Source organism: Pseudophryne corroboree, chromosome 9 (genome assembly GCF_028390025.1).
Source record: "Pseudophryne corroboree isolate aPseCor3 chromosome 9, aPseCor3.hap2, whole genome shotgun sequence".
In the NCBI taxonomy this organism is placed as follows: domain Eukaryota; kingdom Metazoa; phylum Chordata; class Amphibia; order Anura; family Myobatrachidae; genus Pseudophryne; species Pseudophryne corroboree.
This window is the reverse complement of record NC_086452.1, coordinates 465,286,676-465,294,205: the sequence shown is the minus strand read 5'-3', so window position 1 is coordinate 465,294,205 and position 7,530 is coordinate 465,286,676. Positions and strand designations below refer to the sequence as shown.

General features: G+C 47.9%; 1 non-coding gene across 1 annotated transcript; it reads right to left on the bottom strand.

The window, feature by feature from the left end:
- Positions 1–6,205: 6,205 nt before the first annotated feature.
- Positions 6,206–6,320, bottom strand: LOC134959498 (U5 spliceosomal RNA). The gene has a single exon (XR_010187528.1). It is a non-coding gene; the product is annotated as a U5 spliceosomal RNA (small nuclear RNA).
- Between the last annotated feature and the right edge of the window lie 1,210 nt (positions 6,321–7,530).

Here is a 7,530-nt window from a genome sequence, read left to right as displayed (position 1 = left end):
AATATCGCTCAGAAGGGGGAAATTGAGCAATATTGACTAAAATATCACACAGTGTGCATGCACCTATACAGCTCCAACTGCACAAATACCCAGGGATATATTATTAAAGTGCTGGTTTATAAAAGTGGAGCTGTTGCCCACGGCAACCAATCAGATTCTACTTATCATATCTAGCACCTTCTAGAAGATAATAGCTAGATTCTGATTGGTTGCTGCACTAGCGGTCGAGGCCCCACCCCTCGCTGCAGAATGCCGTGAGTAGCAGGCTTGCGGTGATTGGGAGGGGCTAATAGGACCCAATTCTATGAGGATCGCATCATTTTGGCCCCACCCCTCACAGACCTGCGAATTGTGGCATCACTGCAGTGTGCCTGGCTCCACCCTCATCAGCGCCTGCGCTGCCTCTGCTTGCAGCATTTTTTTATACATTTAAATGTCCCGAGATTACCGCCAGCCTGGGGCTGTATGTCATTATTTGTGTGCACCATTCATGTCCATACAGAACTAAAGTTGCGATTTCAGACACACACTGGGAGGAGTGCCGTGAATATGTAGTGGGTGATACTGGGCGGTGAGGGAGGAGTCTTAGCGCACGCATGGAGATGGTCCAGCTTGACGTGTATCAATTTAGGTTGAACCTTTCCCTTTCACTACGATACGACGTGGAAGCTAGACATTCCACTGATGCTAGTTATCGCTTTGTTGAAACATTGGCCCTCATTCCGAGTTGATCGGTCGCAAGGCGAATTTAGCAGAGTTACACACGCTAAGCCGCCGCCTACTGGGAGTGAATCTTAGCTTCTTAAAATTGCGACCGATGTATTCGCAATATTGCGATTACTAACTACTTAGCAGTTTCTGAGTAGCTTCAGACTTACTCTGCCTGTGCGATCAGTTCAGTGCTTGTCGTTCCTGGTTGACGTCACAAACACACCCAGCGTTCGCCCAGGCACTCCCACCGTTTCCCCGGCCACTCCTGCGTTTTTTCCGGAAACGGTAGCGTTTTCAGCCACACGCCCCTGAAACGCCGTGTTTCCGCCCAGTAACACCCATTTCCTGTCAATCACATTACGATCGCCGGAGCGATGAAAAAGCCGTGAGTAAAATTACTTTCTTCATAGTAAAGTTACTTGGCGCAGTCGCAGTGCGAACATTGCGCATGCGTACTAAGCGGATTTTCACTGCGATGCGATGAAAAATACCGAGCGAACAACTCGGAATGAGGGCCATTGTTGCTGCACCTTTCCAAACAGATGTGAACTGAGATGTTGGCGAGTTACTGTAAAATACGGTTTACAATCCTCAAAACAGCAGAAAATGAATAGAAATGTAAATGATCTTATTGTCAACTCAGGACAGGAGTCTAGAAAAACAAATGGACATCTCATTTAAATGCAAAATCAAATAGGACTTGCAGACGGAACGCTACAGAACATAAATAAATAATAACTCATTTATCTGCTGCTTTTAGTTCTGCACATTAGTCAATGTCAAATGTAACTTGGTTTAGTATAAAATTATCTTCCAGTCTATGGTCTAAGCAGTACTAGGAATAATTCCAATGATCCCTGCGGCTGTACGCTTGTCTGTGCTAGAAATATATACTCCTGATTGTAATCATTTCAGGCAGGTGTCATTAGCACAGAGTCTGCACGGCCACTAGAGGGAGACACTGCACTGTATAGCAGAGGTAGGCAACGTGCGGCATGCCACCTGCTGTGGAACTACATGTCGCAGCACGGCATACCTCAGATTTTAGAAGGTCCTAATAGCAAAACTGCAGCAGGGAACGCTGGGATGTGTAGTTCCACAGCAGCTGGAATGACGCACATTTCCCACCACTGAGGTATACAAAGTGCATTGGTTCCTGGACCCTAGGTAAAGGTTTGTCTGAAAGCCGGTAGGTGAGCACCAATACATCTTGGTGGCTGGGATTGCGGCAGTCACATGACTTACACGGGCTTCCCGACAGTCAGAAAGCCGACAGGGTCATCATTTTATCCCTCCCTGGCTGTCCCCTACCATAATCCTAACCCGCGTGGGGTGGCGGCTAGAGGTAAGACTCGGGTGGGTGGGGGAGGGGGGCGTTGTTTGCCAAAAGTGCATCTTACTTTCATTGCTACGTGACTAGGACGATCAAGCAGCTTCTGCTAATTAAAATAATATGCGGCATGCCTATATTCTGTGTGTGACTGTGGCTGTATCTGCATACGAAATGCTACATTACTGTGATTTCCAGATATGCACTGTAACATAGCATTTTGTATGCAGATACAGCCGCAGTCACACACAGAATATAGGCATGCTGCATATCATTTTAATCAGCTTAAGCTGCTCGTGCCCCTAGGCATTTGCCTAGTTTGCCTATGCCTAGAAACCGGCTCTGATTCTATATCCATTCTATATGGGTGTCTTCTGGGATAGGGCTGGGGGTGGACAGGTCCCTTCAATTCAACAGTAGGTCAAATCCTGAACCAAGTAAATATGGGCTTGCCTGTAATTTCCAAAACCTGCAAAGCCCCAACCCGTTTGCTGCGGTAAATGACACTTTTCCCACGCTAAGTCGCCCATTGGTAAGTATCGGCTCTGATACCGAAGTACAGATACCGATCAGCAGAGGCGTACGTCATGTTTCTACCTTTAACCCTTTCACAGTCATTGAGCGTGAATTAAGCAGAGGCCTGATTTATTCAGCGCTGAGAGTTTTAGACAGTTTGATACATAAGACTCATAAAGTGGGGATCCAGGAAGGTTTACTCAATGAAGTGATCTATTTATTACCATATAAATCTAGAAGTGGCCGGACCCTGATGAGTAATACGGGTGCTGTAACGGGGGGAGAGGCTCCTGGCGTGCGAGCCGTGTGCGCTGGATGGGCCTCACTGCTGTAACACATTAGCCTGTACTGTTGTGTCTCTGGAAGGACTATAAATTACCAGCACACGCCGGAGAGACCAGCACTCTGATCGCTGGACAAAGCAGGATGGCCCAGAGTCTAATCCACCCAGGGATTTCTGTCCCCATTGCGGCAAAGCCCTTATAGTTATGGGCCGTCTAACAGGCCAAGGTTACCCGCTGCTTCTGGACATAGGCCCTCATTCCGAGTTGATCGCTCGCTAGCTGCTTTTAGCAGCATTGCACACACTAGGCCGCTGCCCTCTGGGAGTGTATCTTAGCTTAGCAGAATAGCGAACGAAAGATTAGCAGAACTGCTACTAAATATTTCCCTGCAGTTTCTAAATAGCTGCAGACCTACTCCTAGATTGCGATCAGCTCAGTCCGTTTAGTTCCTGGTTTGACATCACAAACACGCCCTGCGTTCGGCCAGCCACTCCCCTGTTTCTCCAGCCACTCCTGCGTTTTAGCTTGGCACACCTGCATTTTTTAGCACACTCCCGGAAAACGGTCAGTTTCCGCCCAGAAACGCCCCTTTCACATCAATCACTTACCGATTAGCAGAGCGACTGAAAAGCGTCGCTCGGCCCTGTGTAAAATTGCATAGTTTTGTGTGAAAATACTTAGCGCGTGCGCCCTGCGGCCCACATGCATGCGCAGAATCGCCCATTTTTAGCCTGATCGCTATTCTGCTAAAAACGGCAGCGAGCGATCAACTTGGAATGACCACCAATAGGCAATACTTACAGGACACGTGTCACTATGAACAGAGCGTCCGTGCGGGGGATAATTAATAAGCCCATTGTATTGCTCTTTAATTGCAGACATTACACATTTCGCTCTCTGCCAGCAAAGATCAGATATATTACTCTACACACTGCGGGGCCTGACATCACTGAGGCATGAGGTATCTCCTCACACAGAGGAAGTGCCTCGTGCCTCAGAGCAAGTACCTCATGCCTCTGTAGGATCACAAATTGGTAGGCTGCATTCTCATGATTATTAGTTCAGCTCACAATAATTACCTGTCATCACTATTTGTTGTATCGGGTTTAGTATGAAAAACCTACAATCAAAATCAAGACAGTCAAAATACCGACAACAATTGACTGACGGTAAAAATCCCGACAAGGTCAAAACACCGACATTTAAAATGTCGACCGGACAAAAAAATGTGTGTATGTCGACACAGATGGACATGGAACCATATAAGTGAGTTTTTGCAGAGATCTGCGATCGGATAGCCGTCACCCATAGAAAGTGAAAACCCGCCCCGTACAAGTGTGTGAATGCATGCGTACGCCGTGCAAAAAAATTGCCAAACAGCGGACATCTACAAATCCGTTCGCACCTCACTCACCATGGAATGATGTTTCCAGTCTGTGCAGTGTGTGTGTAGCCCAGGACTTACTCCTACAGTGTGATACAATCAGGCTAATACGGGCCGGAGCTGACGTCACACACCCGCCCTGAAAACACTTGGGCATGCCTGCGTTTTACCTGACACTCCCAGAAAATGGACAGTTACCACCCACAAACGCCCCCTTCCAAAATTTTCAAACCATTCTGTCACTGTTTGGCGTCGCACCTGCGCATTGCGGCGCATACGCATGTGCAGTCATTTGATAATCGCCCACCGTGCGATTTCGCACAACAGCGGTCAGGTCTGAGTGGGGCCCAGGGTTAGGCCGAGGTTGGGGTTAGGCCGAGGTTAGGGTTAGGTTTAGGGATACTTAATTCGTCAATGTAAAACTGCTTTGTCCAGACACCGAATGTGCTGTAGACATTCAGAACATACCAACATTCTAGTGTCAACATTTAGCATTCCCACCAATCCCTGCCATACCACATAATGGAATGAATTCACTGTCATCTCCCCAGCTGTACTAAGGGGGTCATTCCGAGTTGTTCGCTTGCTGCATTCGTTCGCTGTGCAGCGATGAGGCAAAAAAATGGCACTTCTGCGCATGCATATGCGGCGCAATGCGCACGCACGACGTACTATTACAACGAACGATGTAATTTCACACAGGGTCTAGCGATGCTTTTCAGTCGCACTGCTGGCCGCAGAGTGATTGACAGGAAGAGGGCGTTTCCGGGTGTCAACTGTTTTCAGGGAGTGTTTGAAAAAATGCAGGCGTGCCAGGAAAAACGCAGGCGTGCCAGTAAAAATGCAGGCGTGGCTGGGCGAATGCAGGGCGTGTTTGTGACGACAAAACAGGAACTGAACAGTCTGAAGTGATCACAAGCGCTGAGTAGGTATTGAGCTACTCTAAAACTGCACAAAAAAACTTTGTCGCTGTTCTGCGATCCTTTCGTTCGCACTTCTGCTAAGCTAAAATACACTCCCAGTGGGAGGCGGCATAGCGTTTGCACGGCTGCTAAAAACAGCTAGCGAGCAAACAACTCGGAATGACCACCCAATTCCACTAATACAGAGTGTAAAAAGTTTCCCTGCAGAAATGTAAAGCCATACCGTCTGAGTGTCTGTACGACGGGACTTTGCAGATCTTTAAAGTACGGTTTGCTCAAAACTTCGCCACAACTTTGCTCACGTCTAATGCTAAAGATGTAAGAAAACAAAAGATCTGCAATGCCACATATGGACACCAGGGTGGCGATGTAGAGCCCTTCCATTGCTATGTGCTACGGTTCCCGTTCTACCATATATTTTGCATTTAGAATGCCCCCGCCTGATCTGTGGCCCATCCCTAAATCATGTGTTACAGTATGACATCATGCACTCTCAGCCCTCCTCTGTCTGCGCTGCCGCACCTATGGCCTATCACAGGTGATATAATGAGTGCCACCTGGGGATCTTGTGTCGGTCAGTGAGGAGTACACAAGGAGATATGGAAAACATGCCCTGTTACGGTGCCCAGAGGAAAGGAGCTGGAAATCATTGTTCTATGGAGTGGGTGGGATAGCGCTGAACAATCTAATGTGTCTTCATCACTTTGGGAAATCCCGCATCGCCCCATTAGCCCCGTTATGGGTTGCTCCATCTGTATGTAGAACCATTGGCTGCTTATGAGGTCTCGGGGGTTTTGTTCATGGCATCGCTTCAGGAGTGGGACCGTGGTTCTGGGCTGGGCTGCTGATTCCACGCAAGTGTCTATTGCTGCGTTCCTAGTACACTGTTCCAGCCATACATCCTATTTATTATGTCACATGAACGTGAGGAGCATAAGACAGAGCTGCTCACACAGAGATACGTCTGCCCAGTGCTCACACCGCCAATACGTAGCGCACGTCCGCGCTTTTCATCTTATCACGGCAGGCAGCCATTTTTTATTTTTATTTTTTCTAAAGCCCAGCAACAACCGGACATCAAAAAATGACATGAAGCTCATGGTTATTCCTCTCCACGGAACTCTTTAATAAAAGGCGAAAGATTTATTCGATCTGAAGAGAAACCAGAGTACCAGTATCTGTTATGTCTAATTAAATCCTCTGGTAAAATAACAATGGACCAATGTATCATTTTAATCCTTTGTTAAGTTTTACTCATTGTTATTCTCTTTTCACGGATCGGGTTCAGTGTATTTTGTTGACAGGATGCCGACATTCGTCATGAGTGTGTCAACACTGAGCGTGATATGTCGACATGCCAATAATGGTGATAATCGGCAGTGGGGCGATGCAGCTGTTTCGGCGGTGGCAGCTAAGTACCCTAAGCTACTGTGGATCCTAGCGCAGTGGCTGCGGATAGTATTCCGGCGGTTGTGGCTAATATCGCAGGTTGCGGTTGTGGCAGTAAGTATGTGTCTATCCCTAATTCTAACCCTGATCCTAATCCTAACCCCAACCCTAACCCTCAACTTGGGGGATCTCAATTCTCCGGGGAGTATATCAAACTAGTTATCAGCCTGTCAAAATGACGGAACTACTTAACAGTAATGTCAGCGTCAGTGGCTGTGCGAGCCTGAATAGCAATTGAATTGCTCCGTCGGGCGCCATCTAGTGGCTGCCAGCGCGCAAAACACTTGTTTTCCCCCCATAGAGGTGAGGAAGAGCGGTAGGCTTTTATTATATAGGATTCCTCTGTCTACACCCGGGCTCCCCACCGGATTGGCTGACCCAAGGTTACTTCCCCCATGGGTGGTATCCTAGTTACCCCCCCCTCCGCATCCTGGGGGTAATTCAGACCTGATCGTAGCAGCAAATTTGTTAGCAGTTGGGCAAAACCATGTGCACTGCAGGGGGGGCAGATGTAACACGTGCAGAGAGATTTAGATTTGGGTGGGTTATATTGTTTCTGTGCAGGGTAAATACTGGCTGCTTTATTTTTACACTGCAATTTAGATTTCAGTTTGAACACACCCCACCCAAATCTAACTCTCCCTGCACGTGTTACATCTGCCCCCCCCCCCCTGCAGTGCACATTGGGGTCATTCAGACCTGATCACATGCTAGTTTTTTTCGCTGCGCTGCGATCAGGTCAGAACTGCGCATGCATATGCACCGCAATGCGCAGGCGCGTCACATGGGTACAAAGTGGATCGTTGCTGGGCGATGGATTTAACGAAGAATCCATTCGTACAGCCGATCGCAAGGAGATTGACAGGAAGAAGGCGTTTGTGGGTGGCAACTGACCATTTTCTGGGAGTGGTTAGAAAAACGCAGGCGTGTCCA